This window comes from Myodes glareolus, chromosome 24 (assembly GCF_982192425.1).
Source record: "Myodes glareolus chromosome 24, mMyoGla1.1, whole genome shotgun sequence".
NCBI lineage: Eukaryota > Metazoa > Chordata > Mammalia > Rodentia > Cricetidae > Myodes > Myodes glareolus.
Window position 1 is genome coordinate 6256657 of NC_142049.1, and position 25069 is coordinate 6281725.

Genomic DNA, 25069 nt, shown 5'->3' on the forward strand with positions numbered 1-25069 from the left:
TTTTAGGTAAAGTCATTTTCTAATATTTAAACATTAAATGCAGCTTCCTAAAAGTAAAACAACAATTTTAGGTCTATAATTTTAACAGCAATAATCTAATTTAATCTATTACTTAACATTTTTAAATCGAGACAATCTTAATTCCTAAGTACTCTATTATGTAAATATAAAAACTTGGTAAAATATTTACTTGTATAGATTCTTTTGTACTCTTTCCCTCACCCTAGAATCCCAGAGTCCTCAGAATCCTGTTTTCTGTCACATCAAAACAGGACACAAAATTTATTAAAATCATTTCTGACATATTTATTTTCTAATCCATTGTTATCTGCCCGGGATTTTATGACAACTTTAAGTAGATACAGTTTGAATCAATTATAGGGACTTTCTGGTTGTCTACAGTTCACCCCATTTGTGTTCCTATGAGAACAGGGCACTTTAGGTAAACTTTAGGCACTTTTTCCTTGTTGAGAAAGGTATTTCTTTCTCGGTAGCCTTAGGCTTCCAAGTCTTATAGTTCTCGGACATCTGTCTCTGAATTTCCACAAAAAAGTATAAAGGACTTAATGATTTGTCTGCAATGGAGTAAGGCGAAGTAACAGAGAAATTTTATACTATGCTTCTGATACAGGAAATATTAAATTGTTGCCTATTTTAAAAGAACTACAAAGAGTATATGAATTTCACCTCCATGTTTATGTTTCCGAATGTCTTTCAGTTACTAAATTTTGTGCATTCTTCTGTCTTCTTCCATCCCTCTCTACTTTCAGTCGACTCCAGTATCCACTGTCAGGCTGCTTGGGTGACTGCTACCACACACCAAATTGAATTCATACCTCCCCCCCTCCGACAACACCCACACTCACACATGGCTGCTCTTCTCAGGGACAGTCTGCACAACACAATGAAGGGAATTTATACAAAATGTGACCTTTTGTATGTCGACAGTCTCCCTGAAAATCCTTTGGGTCATCTTTCAGAGGAAGCTCAACCCTTTTATCCTTGACTTTCCTCCCCAGATTTTGCCAGTTTTTATTGTTCTCTGAGTCAGGTTCTTTCAAACAAGCAGTTCGTTCCTTCCTTTCGACAATGAATTCTCCTTGGTGGCTAGTTAAGTGTTCCCAGACCAGCCATGCCATCCCACTACTAGTCTAGTGACTTATCCCATGCCCCAATTCTTCAGCTGCTAAATCATTACTTCATTTTAAGGGACTTTTTCCACTCTTTAGTGCTGTGCACAAGGTGGCCATTACTCTATGAAATGATACATTTTTATCACAGCATTTACGTACTTGTTTATGCTCAGTCTTATTTATTCCGCTATGAACACTACAAAGAAAGAGGCCATTCTATGTGTTTTCATAACCAAATGCATAACACTGTGAAGTAGGGATGAATATTCATTAGGCAAATGTATGAAGGAATAAGTATTTGAATTATTGACATCCTTAAAGCCTTATAGGTATTAACAACAAAAGTCAATGAAATCAACAATGGCTTGTGCATTATTTGTGTATAGTTACAAAGCTAAACTATTCCCAAGAGAAGCTCTTCCCTTTAGGTCAGGATGAAACAAAGCTGATTTATGTTCTATGGTGTATTTAAGAACCTCTAAGTTAATTTTGAATTAAATGAGTATGTATAGGTCTAGCGACTCAATTAAATTCTGTGCCAAAGAGCAGGCTGCAATAATGAAGACTTCTAAAAAATCCATTTGAATGAGAATAAAGCATTGGTTAGATGTGGAATAATTTGATATATGTAAGTATGGAGTAATTTGATTTATGCTGCTTAACAACAAAAAGTAGATGCAACTGCATGCTCAAAAGCCCGCACAATGAACCTGAGTTCTGATTCTGCAGCTCTCTGTCTGGGGCTGCAGTTAAAGTGACAGTGTTGAAAAATAAATGAAAATGTCTCTAACTTTGGAATAACATGAATGCAACAGGAACATTTCCTCAGTTTCATTGCACATTGTTATTGAATAGGTGGTGATTCATCAAGGGAGAAATTCAGGTGGAAGGAAATTATTGATTCAAGTTAATGAATTGTAGTACATGAAGCATTAAAATAAAAATACTTCTGAAACTGTTGTCTGTGTGCTCTTCTTTTGCAAGTGCCTTAGTTAAAAATGCAAACTTCTGGGCACTAATCCAAGACTGTTGCAACAGGATATGTAGAGCTGAGAGATCTAGGAATATGATTTCCTTAATGTTTCATACACTTCTTCTTAATGGGTAATTTGACAGAAAGTTGAAATGGTTGTTCTTAAGAATATGTACAAAATAGTATATAAACTATTTCAATTGCAGGAGACTTTTGGCTCTGATCTTGCAGATACAGGAAGGCAATTAACCATTTTTTATACCATTTCAATCAGTGTAAAGCAAAGGTAGACCAAATAGCCTGAGATCAGGAGGCTGAAAATGTAGGTTCTAATCAATACTGAATCACACACTGTAAAAATGATCCTAGGCCCCATCACGGTCTTGACCTCTTTGCTCGTATTCTCACTGCTCTCACTCTTCGACTGGACTTTGAGAGTTCAGCCCAGTGTTCTAGGCTGAGGGTCTCAGCTTGTTTCCATCAGTTGCTGGTTGAACGTTCTATGGTGACATTTAATGTATTCATCAATCTGACTACAGGGCGAGGCCAGTTTTGGGCACTCTCTTCACTATTGCTTAGGGTCTTAGCAGGGATCATCTTTGTAGATTCCTGGAAATTTCTCTAGTGTCAACCCCATAATGGCTTTCTCAATCAAGACATCTCTTTTCTTGTTCTCTGTCCCTGTCCTTCCCCCAGCTCAACTATCCTGTTCCTTCATGTCCCCATGTTCTCCTCCCCTCTCCCCTTCTCCCCTTCTCTTCTCTTTCAGTCCTTCCTTGTCCCCCTACCCACATGCTCCCAATTTTGTCAGAAGATCTTGTCTATTTCCCCTTCCCAGGTGGATCTATATATATTTTTCTTAGGATTCACTTTCATTTTTCTGGGTCTGGGTTACTTCAGAATGTTTTTTTCTAGTTCCTTCCATTTGCAGGCAAATTTCAAGATATCAAATTTGTTTTTTAAATACTGAGTATTACTCCATTGTATAAATTACCACATTTTCTTTATTCATTCTTTAATTGAGGGGTATTTAGGTCTGGAACATCTTACCTGAACTAATGGGAATTCACTAACTCTGGCTGGACAGGGAAGGAACCAAACTAGACCCTCTGAATATGGGGTGACAGCTGTATGACTGGAGCAGAATGTGGAGCCACTGGCAGTGGCACCAGGATATTTTCCTCCTGTTTGTACTGGGTTTTTGAAACCCATTCTCTTTGAATGAATAGCTTACTCAGCCTAGATATAGCAAGGAGGGCCTTGGTCCTTCCTCAAAACAACGTGCTTTAGCCTCTCTGGAGAGTGGATGGAGAGAAGAAGGAATGGGAGGAGCAGAGGGAGTGGGAACAGGGATTGGTATGTAAAATGAAAAACATAGTTTCTTTTTTAGTTTTAAAAAAGAAAAGAAAAGAAACACACACACACACATGCACACACACACACAAAAGTGATCTCAGTCTCTGAGCCACAGGTCCAAACCACAGAACTGTAAACTGATAGCATCTGTCATGATCATTAACTAAGACAGGATGAAAGAACTGCTAAGATGCATAGGCATTTTAATCTATATCTTAATTTTACATTAATAGTTATGCTATCATACAAAAGTTACGGAATGGCCATATGCTGCTGTCTTCATATGAAAGTGTTGAATTGTGCTCTCTTTGCATAGTTTTTCCTTGTTTTGCTGTCTACAGTAGCAAAAATGGCAGGATTCTTCTCTGGGTTGTAACTCAATGCTTAATACTGTACTTTCCCATAAATCCTCAAAACATAAGCAGAATTAAATGAGACTTGTTGAATTAAATATGTATAAGCAATTTATCCTAGCTCTCTAAGTCCACGCATAAAGTGAAAACATCAACCTGGGGTTGGGTTTCTTCCCACCTTACTTGACTTTGGATGGATCAATAACCTCACAGGGTAAGGTTGGATTAATCCATCTATGAGATAGCCCCAGCTCTAAAACAATTGTGTGAGGATCCTCAACCACTGTCTGCCCTTCTTTGAAAATTCTTATCTCTTCCAGTTTCATGACTCTTCTAAAACCAATTTGCATTAAGCATTAAAACAATTAACATCTGCTGTTTCTAGTCTTGGTGGGAGCCAAAGCATATGCCATAGGCATCAGTTTCCCTCTTTGGGTCACAGCTATTTCATTATCATTGTGAGTGCAGAAAGTTCTGGCTGTCTCTCACTAGCTTCCCCTGGGTTGATTACAGCAGGTATACTTTGGAAGAAGTCACTTAACATCTGCCTCTACTTGGTAAATAAAATCATTAGCTGTTATTATATCTAATAGACATCTAATACTTATTAAAATAATACATTAGTAGGATAAAAGAGAAGCAACAAACTAGCATATGATGTCATTTTGGATAAATCTTAAGTAACAGAAAATATTCAGTTCTTTGAAACATGATCATAAAAGAATGGGACCTTCCAGTTTTGAAGGCTGCATTTAGCTTTCCATATGCAGTCGTTACAAACCAAGACACAATTTGTCCCTAACCAAGGGACAATTACAGAGAATAAATGCTAGTGTATAGAAATAAATTTCTTTAAACTCCCAATTCCAGGAAAAGCAAATTAATATTTCCTGGAGAATGAAATAGAATTATTTCAACCTACAAACCAGTTGAGTTATTGGTTTTAAGGAGGAATTTTATATGTAGAAATTAGTTAATCTGTTGCTATGTTGTTGTACATGTCAGGGTGTGGTTGCTTTGGTCTCCAACATCTTTGTGTTCTTCCGTTTAATGTTAGCAGTGGACAACAATTCCCAAGTTCTAAAAAACTCTGTGATGGTTTGATTGAAAAAATGTTTCACTCAGGTTTGCTCATGTTTGTGGACACTAGCCTGGTGATGCTGGTTTGGAAGATGTACAACATGGAGCCTTGCTATAGGAACTATATCACCAAAGACAGGATTTGTGGGTCTACAGTTTTGGTCCACTTCTAGGTCACTCTCTCTGTCTTTTCTGCTTGCAGCTAAAGATTTGATTTCTCAGCCTCCTGTTCCTGCCTTCTGCTGCATGTTGTTTCCATCATTAGGGACATTATCTTTGGAACTGTAAGCAAAAGCAATTATTTCTTCCATAAGCCATTCTTGATCATACTGTCCTTTATTTTATTTTTATAACTTTAGTTTTTTGAGATTGTAATGTGATAGTATCATTTCTTCCTTTTGTTTCATGCATCCAAACTCTCCCATGTACCCCCTAGTCCTTGCTGCCTTTTAAATCTAATGACTTCTTTTTACTTAAGTATTGTTATATGTATATTTCTAAATATACAAACACAACTTCATTTGTCTTTATAATATTTCTTATCCATATATGTTTTCAGGGCTGGCAACTCAGTATTGCATAACTTGTTGACATGCTCTTCCTTGAAGAAGATTCAGGACAACAAAAGTAGCATCTTCTGTTTCTTTGGCTAAAGAAAATCACATGATGAATTTAATTTCAGTGTATTAAAAATAAGTAATTTGATTCTCTGGAAGAAGATGTTTAATTATTTGCAAACTTTGAGTGCTATCACAACCACTAAGTAAGAGACTAGAAAAAGATCTTATGTCCAGGACTTCCAGAAACATTTTAGAGCATATTCCCGAAAATTTTCATGCCTCCAATTTCTTTTTAAAAATGTTTTCATTGGTCAACAAAACAAAATGGTAGCCAAGTGAATGAGAAAATATCTTCACCACCTCCACATCGGACAGAGGACTGATATCCAAAATATACAAAGAACTCAAGAAATTAATCATCAGAAGAACAAATAATCCAATAAAAAATGGGGTATAGACCCAAACAGAGAACTCTCAACAGAGAAATCTAAAATGGCTGAAAGACACTTAAGGAAATGCTCAGCATCCTTAGCCATCAGAGAAATGCAAATCAAAACAACTCTGAGATTCCATCTTACACCTGTAAGAATGACCAAGATCAAAAACACTGATGGCAACTTATGCTGGAGAGGTTGTGGGGTAAAGGAAACACTCCTGCATTGTTGGTGGGAGTGCAAACTGGTACAGCCACTTTGGATATCAGTATGGAGATTTCTCAGAAAAATAGGAAACAACCTATCTCAAGAACCAGCAATACCACTTTTGGGTATATACCCAAATGATGCTAAATCATACCACAAGGACAAGTGCTCAACTATGTTCATAGCAGCATTGTTTGTCATAGACAGAACCTGGAAACAACCTAAATGCCCCTCAGCCAAAGAATGGATAAGGGGAATGTGGTACATTTACACAATGGAGTATTACATAGAAGTAAAAAATAATATCTTGAATTTTGCAGGCAAATAGATAGATCTAGGAAACATCATTTTGAGTGTGGTAACCCAGACCCAGAAACACAAATATCATATGTACTCACTCATGAGTGGCTTTTAGACATAAAGCAAAGAAAAACCAGCCTACAGTTCACAATTCCAGAGAACCTAGACAATAATGAGGACCTTAAGAGAGACATACATAAATCTAATCTACATGGGTAGTAGAAAAAGACAAGATCTCCTGGGTAAATTGGGAGAATGGAGACCATAGGAGAGGGTAGAAGGGGAGGAGAGAGGAAGGGAGTGGAATAGACAAAAAAATATAGCTCAGTAAAAAACAATAAAAAATTTAATAAAACGTTTTCATTATTTTTATTTCTGTGGGGTGTGTGTGAGTGTGTGTGTGTGTGTGTGTGTGTGTGTGTGTGTGTGTGTGTGAATGCTATATAAGTCTGGGTGCCTGTGGAGGCCAGAAGAGGATATTGGATCCCTTGGAGTTAGAGTTACAGGCAGATAAGAGCTGTCTGACTTAGGCACTAGGAATTGAATTTTGGTCCTCTGGAGGAACAGCAAGTACTCAAAACTGGTGAGCCATCTCCTGGTTCTCAATTTATTAATCAATAAAGTATTTACCATAGAAATAATTCTGAGACTTTAGCAATGCAAAACAACATCTTATTTACACAGTACTTTTTAGACATTAATGATTCCTGCTGCTGTGTCCCTGAACTATAAAGTCAAAGAATACTTATACAAGCCCTTATATTTGGAATTACATTACATAGACATTTATATTACATACACATAGACATTTATTCTCAACTTTTTCATATTGTCTAAGCTATTGTATATCACCTTCCATATATTCCTCTGTGACAGTTGATCATTTTGCCTCTCATAAAAGATAACCACAGAATTTGTGAAATAAATTGATAATTTAACCTAATCTTTGGCCTTTACAACTTAAAATCATGATCTTTTAAATAAAGTAAATAATTTAAAATGTTATTGCTAATGTTTTCATCTGAAGACAAAGTTAATGTTGCATCAATAATACAAACTTTGTCTATGATGATATATTTCTTGGTATATTTCATTATAATACTAAATTTTGTTCCATTATGTTTGTATTTGACAAGAAAATATAGCAGACAAAGGAGTTATCAATGGTATAAATTTAAGAATGAAAGCTAAAGGATTTGACAGAATATTTTCTTAATTGAAGCCAAGCATTTTAAACTGAAATCCTTCTCACTTTAGATTAGGGAGACTACAGAGATGGCTTAACAGTGAAGAGCATTGTATTCTCTTCTTGAGGACCTGGGTTCAATTCCCAGTACATACATGATGGTTCACAATCATCACCAACTATTCCAAGAGATCTGAAGTATTGTGAAGGAGAACGGCCCACATAGCCTTATATATTTTCACGTTTAGTCCCTAGTTAATGAACTGTTTCAAGAGGATTAGGAGGTGTGGCCTTCCTTCATGAGATGTGTCACTGGCTTTTATATGAGTCTGACTTTCCAGGAATGACCTGGGTTATCCGTAACCAGATGTGCCTTCATGGAAAACAAACATGAGCAAAGTAACACAGAAAAAAAGAACATCACAGAAGAGAAACAATATAGGAAAATCCCTCTATCCCACTGTTCAAGTGCCTGAAATATCTTCGAGAATTTATGTTGTCTAGTTGACAGAATGTAGAACAGCAAAGCAGACAAACTTCTGGGCTCTTTGGAGGACTTAAGTCAATCGGGACAGAAAGAACCACACTAGCTGTGAGCAGCTCTGATCCCTGGATGGTGGTACCCGCCTGATGAAAAGGAAAGAGCTAAGGGAGAACAAGGACTCAACAATGAATCACTCTCTGCTTCTTGAAGCCCTAGGCAATGTGACCAATTCCCTCCAATTCCACCATTTCAGACCATGAATGGTGCGGGAGAATTATCTGTATTCTGTCAATCATGTATTTTAATAAAACGCTGATTGGCCAGGCAGGCAGTATAGGCAGGAAAGCCAGACAGGAAGTAGGGGTGGAGCAAAGAGACTGGGAGTATTCTGGAAGCAGAAGCTCTCTCTCAGGCATTCCTGTGCAGACCACGGAAGAGGCAACATGTAAGCTGTCACACTGAGAAAGGTAATGAGCCCATGTGGCTAACGTAGATAAGAATAATGGGGTAACATAAGTTATAAGAGCTAATAAGTAGCCTGACCTAATGAGCCAATCAGTTTATAACCTTATGGAGTCCTGTGTGTAATTTCTCTTTGGGATTTGCCGGCTGTTGGGGTACCGGGCGGGACGGAAACCCCAACAAGCCGGCCCTCATGCTACAAATGGCGCCAACGTGTGGACAACTGTATCCACATAAAGCCTGAGACAGTTTGGGAAGTAATTCTAGAACAAAATGACAGCATTGCACGTGGTTTCTTGGTAGCAGCAATTTCTCGCATCGGCTCTGCTTGCTAGAGGCAAGCAAGGCTCTCATCTAAGAGAGGCTTCCTGACTCGGCTTTAGCTGCAAAACCTTGCAGCTCTTTTAGGAGGTCCTGCCACGAAACACTTAAACGGTGTTGGTGAAAAGCTGAATGCATGCTTCTCAGGGTTTTAGCCGTAACAGGAAAAAAGCTGTGCTGTTTTAAAATGCCGGTTTTCTGGGCTGTCCTGCCAGGGCAAACCTTGACTCTTTTAGGCAGGCAGTCCGACTGAGTGTGGTCTATGAGCAGAATGTTGCAGTTTGCTTGCTGGCAAGGACCTTGAAACGCCATAGAGTTGTGGCAGTGAACACAGCTCTGGCTGGTACCTCAGCCATGATGCTGGAAAGCTAAATAACGGGCTGGGTCTAACCGTCAAAGCCATGGTTTTAGACTCATGTGGTCAGAAAAAAGAGAGAGAGATACAGTAAAGAGAGGTTCAAAGACGAAGAAAACCTCTAAATGGTTTACTAAGTGTTAAAAATATATGCAGGCTAAAGGTTAAAGTTCTTAGGGTAAAAGAAGAAGAAAGAAAGTAGTTGGGTGTGGTGGTACACACCTTTAATCCCAACACAAGGGAGGCAGAGGTAGATTGACCTCTGTGACCTCTAGGTGTGGTAGTACACGCCTTTAATCCCAATGCCTGGGAGGCAGAGACAGATCTCTGTGAGTTTAAGGTATGGCAGCACTTGCCTTTAATCCCAGCACTTGGGAGGCAGAGACAAGTGGATCTCTGTGAGTTCAAGGACAGCCTGGTCTACAGAGTTATTCCAGGACAAAGATATACAGAGAACCAGTCTCAAAAAGTTAGAGTAAAAATATAAGAAATAGAGGTTAAAATAAAGCCGCATAAAGATGGAAAATAAACAGAGAATCTTGATACTGTATGCTATTATTCTCTCTTTGAATTGTTTGAATGCTGAGGAAGGAGCAACAGCTGCTAAAAGACTTTTGTTTAGAAATACTGCTGAACTAACCCAAGATAGGTATTTTGAAAATACCTTGGTTTTAAAACTGAAGTCAAAAAGTATGTTACTTTGGAGAAGAGATTTTGCTTTTGTTTCCACAGAAAATGAGAGGTTGTGGATTCATTCTGAGTTAAGAAAAATCCAGTATGAACAAGGAAGGCCACCTGAGAAATCTCCGACAGGAACAGATGGCCCAGATGTCTGAATTCTACATCCAGAACAGATTCAAGACTGCCGCCTGAGATGATTGAGACTCACAGGATACTCCAGTCATGACTTGATTATAACTCTAAGTTTTCTTTAGGTCCCCATAAGACTGTCAGCGTCCCCAACCAGCAGGAAGTAGCCTGAAATACTACGCCCACATTCCCAACAAATGGACTATGGGTATTTGCCTTTGTTTAAAAAAAAAAAAGAGGGAAATGGTGCGGGAGAATTATCTGTATTCTGTCAATCATGTATTTTAATAAAACGCTGATTGGCCAGGCAGGCAGTATAGGCAGGAAAGCCAGACAGGAAGTAGGGGCGGAGCAAAGAGACTGGGAGTATTCTGGAAGCAGAAGATCTCTCTCTGGCATTCCTGTGCAGACCACGGAAGAGGCAACATGTAAGCTGTCACACTGAGAAAGGTAATGAGCCCATGTGGCTAACGTAGATAAGAATAATGGGGTAACATAAGTTATAAGAGCTAATAAGTAGCCTGACCTAATGAGCCAATCAGTTTATAACCTTATGGAGTCCTGTGTATAATTTCTCTTTGGGATTTGCCGGCTGTTGGGGTACCGGGCGGGACGGAAACCCCAACAAGCCGGCCCTCATGCTACACATGAAGGACTGTGTTATCAAACTTTCCCTCCCTTCCTGCCTTCCTTCCTTAGGTTTCTGTTGTGGTTAGGAATTTTGTCACAACAGTGAAGAGAATCACTAATACAATTCCTGATGTTGTCTGAAGCCCAGGGTTGCTTTATTTTATTTCTTCTAATGGACAACTGGGAAAGATGCCCCCACCAAAGGGGATAGAGGATAGGACACTTTAAACTCTGGCTTCTGGGTAGCTTTTTGTTAGTGAGTAACCTAGGAAATCAGATGCCAAGAAGGCCATTTCCTGACCTTCAAACACTACATAAATCCACACTCAGACATCTGTCTGTCAAAGATGAAGGGATATAATTTTTAAAATAAAGTTTGTTTTGCAGAGGTGGTTTAGTTGTTAAGGGAGATTCCTGCTCTTCTAAAAGACCCAGGTTCCAAGCTTACTGCCACTACTCACAACTCTCCATAGCTCCAGCTGTGGGGCTTCTAACACCCTGTCTGGCCTTCACAGGCTACATACATATCGTGCACAGATACAGAGGCAGGTAAACCAGTCATACAATCTTTTAATAATAAAGTAATAAAGAAACACATGCATTTTGGGTTTCTTCAACACTCTGCCTGTTAATTTTTATTTTGTCTTTACAATTTTGCTATTTGTACAGATAATTAGAGTGAAAAGCAGTTAATATTAGACATAACCCACTTATATATCTGCCTAATCAGGGAGGCCAAAATTACTGCTGAAGAAGAATTTGTAGCATTGGATTTAGAAACATGTGTATGTTTGTTAATGCATCTCTGTGTGTTTATGTCTATGTTTGTGTATCTATATATGTGTGCCTGTTTGTCTCTCTGTTTATGTGTATACATGCATGTATTAATAGTAACTAACTTATCAATTAACATAGTCAGCTAATCTAAAATATAGGCAGTCTTTTCCAGCCTTTGAAACGAAAAAAAATGCATATAAAGTTGAAATTTCAGATAGATTGAAGAGGGTTTCTTTACATTTAAAATCTATGAAAACCAGAATATAAAAGATATGTCTGGGTATGCCTAATTACATTGATTTGTTAAAGTGAAAGCATTCAATATAGAAGATATTCAAAAACAGTTAAAGTAATTAGACTAGTAAACTCTGAGTACTCAATTAAATTTGATTGAAACACAATTGTGCCAAATTAGAGATAGCTATATCTATCTTAGTCTTTTCTAATTACTAATTAATTTGAAATGTAGCTACTGTACAGATTCTAATAGCAATGAAACATAAAAATGATGGAAGAAGTTCTACCGCACTATAATGCCATTTATATGCCTAGTAGTCCTTTAAAAAATTTAAGATACTGTAAACTAGGTGGTTATCCAGGTAAACCTTTACTATTCACTTGCATATATGAAATTCTGGCCAAAGCACCAAGACATTACAGTGAAGATTAGAAACATAGTTTTCTCAAGTATTTTTTTATAACAGCAATAATAACAACAGCAATAATAATACTAACCATACCTAAGAGGTCTTGAAGCCAGACCCTTTATTTTGGAATCAACGAATCTCAGAGAAAGACAGGGCTTTTACACAAGTTCTGAAAAATTGCTGTTTTCGACTTTTTTTTCTCTATTTGTGAGAATTTCTCCAGGTATATGCTACTCCTAAATCATTTTTAAAGGCAAATAAATTGGAACAGTAAAAGGGAGGTACGATTGCTCTTACAGCAGACTCGTGCTGGCAATTTTTGGTGGGCAGTACCATCTTTAATATTTCTAAACTCTCACCAGCAGTGAGAGAAACATAAACTGTGAGCTCCATGCTCTGTACTTTCTTGATCGTTTGAGTCCAATTCAAGCTCACAGTAAACGGTGGCTTTGGAAGACTTAGAAGGTCAAATGCAAAAGAAGCCCTTCTCCTGTGGGACCTATCTGCTCGTATCTTTTCACTGACAGAGAGAAACAAAGTCTTTCCTGTTTGTTTTAAAGCATATTACTTCGACTCACTTGGTGCTGTAGCTGAGACTTCTGGTTCCTGAATTTATAGATTTCCTGAGAAAAGCCTTTATGCTCTTTGACCTTTATCCATCCTCAATTGGTTAAGTAAGGCTGTATTTTCTTTTATTAGACATCTTTCTCCTTTAGGCAACTAGGATGGCTTCCTGACGAAGCCATGATGAATATAAGATCGTTAGAAATGGAGTGATATAGCATTACAGACATTGGAAAACTGAAGACTCAAACTTCATGCCCTTGAAACCGTGTCTGCCCAGTGGGAAGGAGGGGGCTAGGATGTGAGCAGATGGACTTCCCTAGTTCAGCCACAGTGATCTTCAAGTTCACTTGTCTTGCTATGGTGAATACTTCTCTGAAATCCTTATATCATCACAGAGATGGGATATGCAAAATGGATGTTATGATTTGAACATGTTCACAAAATGTCAAATATTAGAAACATAATCCTCCAAATTATATATGTTGATTGGAAGTGAGCCTTTGGAACTGTGGTTAGGGTTCTGAAAGACCATCAAGAAGAGAGCACCTGCGGTTTCATAAGAAGTGGAAGAAAGAGCAGAATTTGAATGCTTGTTTCTTCAGTCTTACCATGTGATTTCCTCTACTGTGTTATTAGTTAGCAACAAGGCTTCCTGATAGTTGCTGGTGATCTTTGAAATTCCTGAACTCTACAGTTTGAAGGTAAATTGTATTTTTTAATAAACTTCCAAGTATTGACTATTTTATCATAGCAAAAGGAGATAGACAAGAAGGATGAATATAAAGGAATACTGAAGTGATTTCTTTAGTGTTTGAACACATATTCTTAAATTAGCAATTACCGACAAAGATTTATGCAAGTTATGCATATAAGGACACACTGGCCAGAGTATATATCTGTAGGATGTGTGTGTATGTGTGTGTGTGCCTGTGAATACCTAAACTTCAAACACATTTTTCAGCTCTAAGTTAGAAGATGGCCTCAAGAAGATGTCAGCAATGTGTATGTGCTTGTATGTGAGCTCATATGTGAGCATGCGCATGTACACATATGTATCCAGCAAATTTGTCTCAAATGTGATATTATTAGGAAGTCTTGGTATAACTAGACATAAATAGATGAAGCAATAACTTTATGATTCTGGTCAAGTTCCACATTGTAAAGTTTCTTACTCTACACTGGTACCTAATCGCAATCTATTTAAGATTTTCATTTTTATTAAAGTTTGTTTGGTTTGTTTTACTTTATGACCTGTATTTCTCTCCAAAAAATTAACCCACTCTACAAAGAACTATAGAAAACGAAGGAACACTGAGAATGGGAAAAGTAGTCTTCTCCAGGGAAAAACACATCAACTGGTTATCCAATATTAAATGGTCATCTCTTAGAACATATATTCAAGTAAAACTGTAAAGACTGAGAAAAGAATATATGTCTCTCTATTACATATGTATATACGTATGTGTGTATACAATATGTATATATGCATATAAGCATATACATGGATACAGGTAACAAAGATTAATGAAAAATAAGTCATGAAATGAAAAGACAGTAAGGAAGGAAATATGGGAAAGTTTGGAGAGAGGAAAGAAAAGGGGAACTGGTATAATCAATTATAAATTACAAAAATAAAAGAATTAATATATATACCTAAGCATATTATATAAACATTTTGTTCCTTCCTCTATAGATATAACTTGTTCTCCTTAGTTAAATATTCTCCTCAGAACCAACACAACGCATAAAGGATGAAATCTTCCCCTACTAAGGTTTTATCTGAAGACAATGGGGTGCACAAAGACAAAGATGAAAATAATTTCATATGAAACATATCAAATCTCTCATGTCAACCATGAGTCATTCCCAGAATTCTGTCCTGGGGTGATGAGTGAATTAAATAAAAAACTGAAACACAGATACATGTACAAAAATTAAAGTCAGGTGGTCTCTCGGCATCTAATGGGCTGAAACCAACTCTCCAACAACCTGGAAACAAAGTGCGTTTATTAGGAGCAACACAGAGGGGAGTGCTTAACTAGTCTTTGTAGAAAGTCCCGGTAGGTAAGCAATCTTCAACCACAAACATCCCAAACTGCAAATATCCCAGAAAAGGAAGCCACATTCATTAGTTTCTTCACAGACAGGTCAATTGTTCATAAATGTTCAGACTTTCTCACACTATTATTATTTGCACTTGAACCATAAGAAGGCTTTGCCTGACCAAAAGGGAAGAAAGACTTTACTAATTTCTCACGGGTCTGAGACCTTGGTCTTTGACATAACTGGCTCATGCCAAACAATACATAACCACTCAGAACTTCACTCACTCAGGCCTTCCTTCACTCACTCTCTACATAAGAATGATTGCAGTGAGTGTAACAGTTGTTTCTTCTGGCTCTAGACTCATTGCTTTTCTTTTGACATGCCAACCCTTGTGCGTGCATTGGCAGTAACCACAGAGATGGCTGAAAGAGTGCGCGTGCAGCAGCAGGAGCTGAGCTCATGTTCAGAAAGATCCAAGGCTCTTACAGAATCCCGTGCACCGCCATGATTCACTCCCTGACTTGAGTGTCAAGGGAAGAAATGAATTTCTTATTCAGCTCAGAAACCTTTGTGCCTAGTGCAAAACATGGCATGCATTAAGCTTCCAATGATTTATTTTGAGAATTTAGTTGCCTCTGTAACTAATATCTGTTTGTTCATCTAGTTACTAAGACTCTGTGAATTTGTTTCCTTATAAAATGCAGCATTAAGATAGTGCAATATCTGAGACTCTTGCCAGCTCACATATCACATAGTTCCATCCTATCTGGGAGGCCTAATAGCAGCTTTACTACCCTCAGTGCAGATAACATCCCTCCAGTTTAGTCAGCAGAACTCAGCAAGTCATGTTTCCAGGATTCATGGAAGGGCTGTATAACTACAGGATAGCAGAGACTTGCATCCAATCAAGACTATGTACCGAACGCCTGCACAAGTTCTGGAAGACCATTTTATAAGTTAGGAAACTAAAAGTCATAAAGAGATCAAGGAAAGAAAGCCAAAGGCAGTGGTGGCGCATGCCTTTAAACCCAGCACTCTGGAGGCTGAGAAAGGCGGAACTCTGTGAATTCGAGGCCAGCCCAGTCTACAAGGGCTAATTCCAGGACAGGCACACAAGCTACAGAGAAACCTTGTCTCAAAAAAATCCATTATAAATGGAAATTTCAAGTAATGAAAAACATGAGAAAAGATATGCTGTAAGATTACCACTAATTGGAATAAAGGTGGGACTGCCATAGGAGTTTGAGACAAAGGTCTTTAGTCCTTTGAGACAAAGCAATAATTATAAAGACACCTAATATTTACCAACATATACATAAGCTCCTAAAAATGTAAGAAAGGTCTTGGCATGAGAAGTGATTGGTTTTTTTTTTAGCAGTTTTATAGACTTAATGGAGGTTCTACTTATATCACATTTCTTCATCTGTAGAAATGCTTCTATATTGTAGGTTTATAATAAACATACTTTAGTAAGCACTACAAACAAACCTTAAAACATCTCTGCACTTTATGATGACTACATCTAGAGTATAGCTAAGTTAATAGGGAATTATCCTGGGAAGTAGTACCATTAGGGCCTGTTCCAGAAAATTGATATCAAAGAGTTCATTAGAGAAAAAACATTAAGAAATGCATAATCCCCTTCTTCTCATGGATGCTTTTAGGCAAGAAGGATTAAATAATGATTTTCTTCAAATAGTAGCAATAATTCTTGAAAATCTCAATAAAGAAGACGACTCTGCTTATTTGGTTTCAATACAAATATTAATCTGAAAGCATACCTTCAAAGCCAACTATGCATAATGATTGGACCTAGTATATGTCCACACTTATAGTTGTTTGTGATAATCCATCATGTCAGTTAAGAAACATGGCAAGCTGCAAATCTTAGGGTTATCCCCTGATATTTACTACAATTTCTGAATAAAATTTCTTTGTTGTTCTTGGCAGTGGCTTTCAGCTAGAAAAGCTTAAATGAAAAATTTGAAAACGAATGATGAAGAGGAAATAAATTGAAACACATTTTTGTATTCTTCAGAGATGTCTGTCTAAGAAATGACACATAAGAAGGAGAATTATATCATTTAATATTTATAAATCAAGGCATCTTACTGAAAATGAGTATTTTTATTAAATTAGGAAATTTGATTCTTCAAGACCATCTTCTCAGAAGGGTACTAGTTCCTGTAATAAATGTGGTTAACATGGCATGCTTGGGGCAGTTGGGACCAATCTCTGTAAACTATTTTCAAAACTATTCTAAATGCTAGCCAATTTTCTGTGAATTTAAAATAGAACATGTAATCATTAAACCTTGGATTAAGATGTGCAGTTGGACAATTTTAGAATAGTAATAGGTTAATTCCATAAATAGTCATCTAATAAGAATATTTCATCTTTCAAAAGTCTTTCAAAACATAAAATAGTAGGCCTTTATTAGGCAGATTTCTAGTTCTCTAAAGAAATTACAAGATGACTAAATATATACATATACATAAATGAATATATTTACACATATATCCCCATGAGTATAATTAATTTTTTGAAAGTCAGCATGATCTATAACAGAGAATATTTATGATTGAATATATGAGTTTTAGAGATTAGGATTAAAGGACATTGATTTGATAAAGTAAGGCATTATTAATAAAGTAAGGAGAAAATCTGGTAAATTGATTTATTCTTTGAAGAATTAAAAATAGCTGTTTTGTAATACATAAACCCACTTGTTTTCTCTTTAGTACTGAAGACAATGTAGCGTTCCATTTTTCTGAGACCCTATGCATGCTCATCGAACAAATCTGTATATCTTAGCACCTACGCCGCATGCAGTTCAGAAGTAAGATTATTGCAGGTAAATGGAGTGAAGACTGCCACTGTCAAATCACAAAATATGGAAACCAGAAAACTCAAGTAAAATTAAAAAATGGAAGTGCAGGTGTATGGTTGACATGTACATGTCCAGGAAGACAGTGATCCTTCACTACTGTCCCTGTCATTGACAAAATAGGTGAGGGCAGAGTTGACTCCATTAAAGAGGAAATAGCGGTCTGACAGCCCAATATGTCAGCGCAGCATGAGATGAGCGATAGCAATGCCAAGCTGTTTGGTCAAACTGAGCGATTAGTAAAGCTTATACAGAGAAACTGGGTCCGTAGTTCTCAGGGAACGATTAACAAATGGACAACTATGTAGATGAACTGGAAAATCATTGTGGCAGTTCACGGAGGAGAGACTGAGGTCCGCCATCAGTCAGTATCCGTAAACATGTAGACAGAAGTCGTAGCAGAAGACTCAAAGAGATGAAATTAAAAATTAGATGTGAGACAGCAAACATTTATTCAGAAGTTTGGAACCTTGATGACCAGTTTTACAATGTTAAATTATTATTCAATTTATAAGTTCCATAGAAAATCAAAAATTAGCTAACAGCAGGAAAGAATTGGGAAGCTACCTCCCACACAAGAGGGAGTCTGTATTAGCTTCTGTCTGAGGTTCTTCCTCACCCTCCTATTTCTCTCTGTCAATAACCCCTGAACTCTCACTGTACCCAGGAAATGTGAATGCATCTTAATACACGAGTCTAGACACCAAACCAAACCACTTTGCTACTGGGAACACATTTACTATGGACAGAAAGACATTACAGAAATCCATTATTTTGTAAATTAATGCTGATTAATTTAGTAGGAAGCAAACACATTTTCATTTTTGCTGGAACTAAAAATGGGGCATGCAGAATTTAACAGAGATCCAGGAAATAAGACACTCAGAAAAGGGCTGAAATTACTGGTTTTGCTAACTCATTTAGTTAGCTAATTGGGAAGCAAAGCACACATCAGCATCCCCAGAGGAGCACTAGAAAGTGAAAGTCAGGGACCACCCTAGAGCAGGAAGAGACTTCCAATGGGTTATCCAGCTTTCAGGAATCATTTTGCAAAGAGTAAAACCTTTACCTTAATATCTTGCTGTATTTGAAGGTACATCCTCTACTCAAGAATTTGGCTTAAGGTTACACATACATTCATGAATAAATCACAAAAGGTCAGGTTAAAAAGTTTTTAAAAAATGTTAATAATAAATATACAACAACAAATTATCCACTTACTCACTTAACCCAGAAAAGACAAACTATGTAAAAATGATTAGAAAGGAGAAATTAAAAAAATAGAAGAACTAGGATGCAGTAGTATCTTGAGCAACTATAATTCATTGTAGTCGTGTCTGCAGTCAACAAAACATTGGGACATAAAAAATTTACTGTGTGTGTGTGTGTGTGTGTGTGTGTGTGTGTGTGTGTATGTGTGTGTGTGTTTGTGTAAAACTTATGAAATAATAGGGTTCCATATGGCTTTTTAAAAGAGCTTTGGTGTCAATTATTTCTCCCCTAATCTCATCTTCTGCCTTTTAAACTTCCCTCATCATTAATCCCCCTTTCTCCTTTATATTACCTGTATTTACTATTCCATTTTAATCCATTTATTCTTCCCCCTCCTCACCAGTGGATCCTTTCAAGTTTTCTAGTATCTATAGGTACTCCAAATTAAACATGAAAATAAAGAAATATGACATTAAGATCCATCCACGAGTGGCACATGAGACAAAACAGTTCTTGACAAGGGTTACATCCCTCAGCATAAAAAGTCATCAACAAACAATCTTATCCAACTTTGAATTCATAGAACTTCAATAATGACCAGTATAGCAAGTATGACCAGTATGTCCTTTGATATCACAACGACATGAATATTATTGGGGTAGTAGCAACTGTCCTACTGAATTCAGAGCCTGATTCACAGAAGAAAACATATTTCTGCTCTTGGAAACATGGTCAAAAATCTGGTTGGGGAACTCATAGACCCCAAGCCTGAATCTACTGTTATTATTTTACTGAATGCACATACTATCACAAAACATCAGCTAAATTAGTATATCTCTACCCATAGAACAGTGCAACTCTTTGACCTCTTCAGAAAGATCTCTTTTTGTAGTAAATGATGGTTAACACAGAAACTCATGACTGGACAAAGCGCAGAGAAGAAATGATGTGGAAAATTCAGCTCTAAATGAGACACCTCTCTTACATGCTTCCCCAGTTAAAGATGGGGCACAGGGACTAAAAGATCCAGAGTTAAGTGAGAAAGAAGTGCCTATTTTGCCATGCTGGTGACTGTGTGGTGCATAGGCATCAAACCTGGATAGTACTATTGGAAACCCTGGAAATACGCATAATCCATTCTGGTACTATGGAAGCTGATCCTCAGAGGTCATATTAAGCTAGAATTTTCCCTTTTCTGTGATTAAAGCACACAGTCTGTTCAACATGAGGGACTTGCCTTCAATCTGTGAGAGGCAACAAAGACTAACAGAGAAGTCTAATAAATGAGACCATGTATTTAGGAGCGCATAGATACATACAGGTAAAATTACACAGACTTAGTCAGATGGATTCCCATATTTAGGAACATACAGATGCATATAGGTAACATTATACAGATTGGGAGAGGAGTATTCCTATATTTAGTAAAATATATGCATAAACACATGCATATGCACATATGTATGTAAACCATTAATGGATGAAGGGGCCACGCATTTGAAAACAGCAAAAAATATTACATGGAAGGAAAGGAAAAGGGAAGAATAATGTAAGTATATTATAATCTGAAGGAAGGAAAGGAAAAGGGAAGAATAATGTAAGTATATTATAATCTCAAAAATAAAATGAATAATTTTTAGCAATTATCATGGCCACCAATACCACTTTTAAAACCACCGTTAGAGTTTTCAGATGCTCTTCAGTGTCTTTGTCAGGAAGAAATGCCTGACAACTCAATTCACAGTGCTGGTCACTCAATAACATTTCTCCGCCACAATCTTATCAATGAATCAATAATGGATCACAAACCACTTTCTTCTCTACTGCTTGTACCGTCATGATTCCATCTCTTTAAGTTTCACGTGATTGCTAAAATTATCTTCTCAATGAAGTTCTTCACTGTCTTAACACTCTCACTGAAGGTGTGTTTCTCTCTGCAGTGAGAACCTGGCCTTTCAGAATTTGCTCTTTACACAGCTCTTTAAGTATGCAAATCTTCTGGATAGTGTTTGTACCTGGCATCCAGACTGCATTGATATCTTTCCTTGTGTCTTCAGTGACAAACCCAAAGCCCCTGCATGTCTATTACCACTGTAAATGCCCCTGCTGACAGACTTTCATCATTGTTTCAGAGAGAAGATAAAGAAGTTTAGATTCAACAGAAGACTCTTAATTATCATAGCAGTGGGAGGAAGAGATTCCAATGGTGCTTCCTCAGATGTGTCCACACAGAGTGGAACACATTTCTTAGTTCATTCCAAAAACATCAGTATTATAATAAAAAGGAACACATTACAAGAATTAGAAGTCTTTAAATTTTCAAGCATTATCTTCAACCCATTATATCTAGGTGATAGATCCTAGATATATATCTAGGATCTAGTTGATAGATCAACTAGAATACAAGTGAATCCTACTCATGATAGATGTGATTATGTAGATAAGGCCTAATTATACTACACTAGACATAAGACTGTACAACTTTCAAGCATTATTTCCATGATTTATTTAGCCTCTTTGGGAACCATACATCTACTTCTAAAATCAAGTTTATTAAAGGTTTTAACATTGTGACATGATATGGCCAACCACATAGTTTATGCTTAAGAACCACACACTGGAGTTACAAAACACACCCAGAAAAATCTCATAACACTTTAAGTCTAAGATGTCTGATGGTCCTCATTCATAACTATCCTAGGATAAGTGTAACCACATGTGGCCAGTTGGGCACAGATTGGACTTGCCTGCCTGTCAATCAAGATCATTTCTACTGAGAGCAGACATAAATCATCGCAGGATAAAATGTCGAAATTTAAATTTCCAAAGAGGAAGTGGTCTAATTTACAATTTCTTCATTCAAGATGTTATGATGCATCACTACACCCATAATAGGTTTGACATTGAATTTGATAACACGAAACATCTGGCCTCACTCCCATGGTGACCAATGAGAACAATCTCTGAAGCTGGGACAAATTATCCTCTCGAAGAACAACAGCTGTCTCTATGATCTATAAATATGTCTTCCCCTTTACCCAGAAGAATATTCATGTCACAGAAAAGTAGAGACAAGGGCATTATGGGAGGTGTGGTTCTGATGAAAAGCCAACTGTTCTTCATTTATCTTTCTGGTGTCCAATGAGTCTTTCCTTCACTAAACAGCTGTTCCTTCCTACCCTCTTGATTGCACACACCAGAGCTATATATGTGCCTGATCTTTGAAAGCACTCATGAAAATGTGAAGTTTCACTTTTTTGTGCTATTTCTTTACTACCTCAAGAGTGAACACTTTTCAGAGTTTTAGTATTAGAGATAAAACACATAAAATATATTAACTGTCAAGAAGAGAAATCCCTATATCTTTCCCCTGTATTGGTGTAATATACACCCTACACCTCAACGCATAAAGCAGGAGAGCAGTAAGATGACCCTACTGTTCTAAATTACCATTCTACTCTTGTTCCCCTCAATAATGGACTGATATGAGACAATGTAACAATAAGTTGCAATTCTAGAAACAGTCTCATTACCGTTAACATAGATTCTGAACACCAACTTGCTGTTGAATATCTCTCAAATACAGCTCTGGCTTGGAATACTTCTGGAAAATTCAGAACAGTTTCTCAAGCTACATGTAGGAGCGACACCATGTTCCATTACCATAAATACACCTTAAACATTTCCCCAGAAATAATAAGTTCTTAGACAATCATACTTTTCACATTTTATAATTATAACGATGATACCTGATGGCAATGAGGACCATAATAATTATGATGGTGCTGGTGTTGACGATTTCTGACTTGATTGCTTCACTTAGCAGGTTTCCCAGGTCCACTTGTGTAGATTGAGAGAGGTTCCTAAAGTTGAAGGTTGACTTGCAGCCCACTGTTTATACATACTCTATTTTCTTTCTCTACTCACTTGCTGATAGACTTATGGGTCGTTTCTGTGAATTAGCTACTGGGAGCAGTGTAACACTGAGAAAGATAATGAAGTCCCTTTGGTAAGTAACTTCGTGCGAGCTCAATAAAATCTAGAGGTGGGATTTCTGGGTCAAATATTAGTTGTAATTTTTTTCAGGGATATCTAGTTTCTCATAATTATTATGCTAATTTACAACCCCACTTGAAGTGCACAAGGTTTCTCTTTTCTCTCTATGTTTATATTTTATATTTTTGATAATATCTATTCTGTCAGGAATATGATATTATCTCATTATGATTCTAGATTGAATGTCTCTAAATGATTTAAAAGAATATTTATATAGAGTGTGTGTATGTGCTAATTACGTGTATGCCTTCATTTTAGAAATGTATATTTAGGTGCCTTGATCATTTTAATTATTTTCCCTTATTTCTTACTCTCGGCATTTTTTATATTTAAGATGTTAATCCCTTATCAAATAGATGGTTTGCATTTCCTACCAAGTAATAGGCTACCTCTGCACACCGCTAATTTCTTTCTATTGCTTTTTTTCTTTGTAGATACTTTATTTAAGCATTTTGTTTAACTCAGAAAGAACATTGCCAGGCTTACTGAGTACTTTCTCTTCCTTTGCTCTGAAATCAGTCATGTATCTAGGAAGCATTTGTTTTATACAAAGAATCTGGGTTTTAGGAAAACGGTATTATGGAATGAAGAGATTGCTTTGAGGTTAAGAGCACTTAATTATCGCTCTTACAGGTTTAGTTCCCAGGACCAACTTCAGTTATGCAAAACGACCTGTAACTGTAGTACCAGGGAAATGCTCTCTGGCCCTGGTGGGCACCTGTATACATATGGTGCATATAAACTCACACAGCCACACATACATACACATAATTACCATCAGAATATTTAAAAATTATTATTTGTGAGGCTGTGTCTGTCTCCTGCTCTCCCAGCCATTATAGTACAATGAACTGCTTAAAGACAGCACCAGGGCGAACAGTAGCCAGACAAGCAGCGGGAGACGCTGTGCCTCGTGGAGGAAAGTCAGCTGAACACGGGCAAAGAAAGAGCCTAAGAAGCTGAGAAGCAAATTGTCCTCTCATGCATACTTTCGGCAGCCTTGCTGGGAGGAGCACAAGAAGAATCACCAGGAAGCTTCTATCAGCACCTAGGGCTCCTTAGAAGTACTCAGGGAGGTGAAGTCATGTCTGCTGAAGAAAAGGGGAAATTTGAAGACATTGGAAAATTTGACAACTTTTGCTGTTAAAGAAGAGAAGTGAAAACTCTATATCCCCTGAGAGGGGAGACCAGAAACAAGTTCAAGGACCCCCAAATGTGCCCAAGAGGCTTCCTTCAGCCTTCCTCTTGTCCTGTTCTATGTGTTGCCCCAAAGAAATCAAAGGAGGTCCTCCCGACTTATTCATCGGTGATATAACAAGGAAACTGGGAGCGATGTGGAACAATCCTGCAGATGCCAGGCAGCCTGGGGAAAAGAAAACTGCCAAGCTGAAGGGAAAATGTGAAAAGGATATTGCTGCCTACGGAGCTAAAGGAAAACCCAATGCAGAGGGCAGGGGGTTGGACAAGGCTGAAAATAGTAAGAAAAAGAAGGAGGATGAGGATGAGGGTTCAGAGGATGAGGAAGAAGCGGAAGGCAGGCATGAAGATGGGGATGATATGTTGGTCCTAGCTCGGTTTTTATCCTTGTCTGTAAAGGATACACCCCATACAAAATCACTCCTATTAAAGAAAAAACATTGAAATATAAGCTGAGGAAGATTTGTTCTTAAACTGTACAGTGTTTTTCCTGTATAGTTACCATACTACCGAATGTGTCTTTAGATGCTAGTGATGTTTTCAATAGCCACTGACCTTGCCTGGTACAGTGTGGTGGTTGAACACTGGCATGGAAAATATTTTTTGTAGAAATTACTTTATTTATATGTTTGTTTACTCTTTGTGTATAGAAGAGGTGGTGTGTATGTCACAGTGTGTGTATGGAGGTCAGAGGTCAACGTCCAGTAGGCAGCTCTCTCCCCGAGCTGTATGTGTTCTTGAGGTTGAACTCTGCTCAGGCTTAATGGTAAGAGTCACTGAGTCATCTTGTAGACTAAGAGGAAGTGATTTGAGTAACAAGTGCTCACTTGTTTAGGTATCTTCATTTTATAAATCTTTGTTAGATAAATAACATAAATATATTCATACAGATAATAGAGATAGCTCAGCTGTTAAGAGAGCTTGCTGTTCTAAGTTCAGTCCCCAGCATCCATGTCAGACTTCTGAAAACTGCCTGTCACACCTTCTTTAGACAATCCAATACTCTGTTCTGTCCCTCAATGACATTCACACACAC

The 25069-nt window shown here is 37.4% G+C and overlaps 1 long non-coding RNA gene and 1 pseudogene across 1 annotated transcript; both read left to right on the forward strand.

Moving 5' to 3' along the window:
• The first annotated feature begins 8333 nt into the window (after positions 1-8333).
• LOC148117947 (uncharacterized) lies at positions 8334-10568 on the forward strand. Its single transcript, XR_015736348.1, has 2 exons — positions 8334-9544; positions 9614-10568. It is a non-coding gene; the product is annotated as an uncharacterized LOC148117947 (long non-coding RNA).
• A 7176-nt stretch (positions 10569-17744) lies between these two features.
• LOC125401066 (high mobility group protein B1-like 1 pseudogene) lies at positions 17745-24477 on the forward strand (annotated as a pseudogene).
• The last annotated feature ends 592 nt before the right edge of the window (positions 24478-25069 follow it).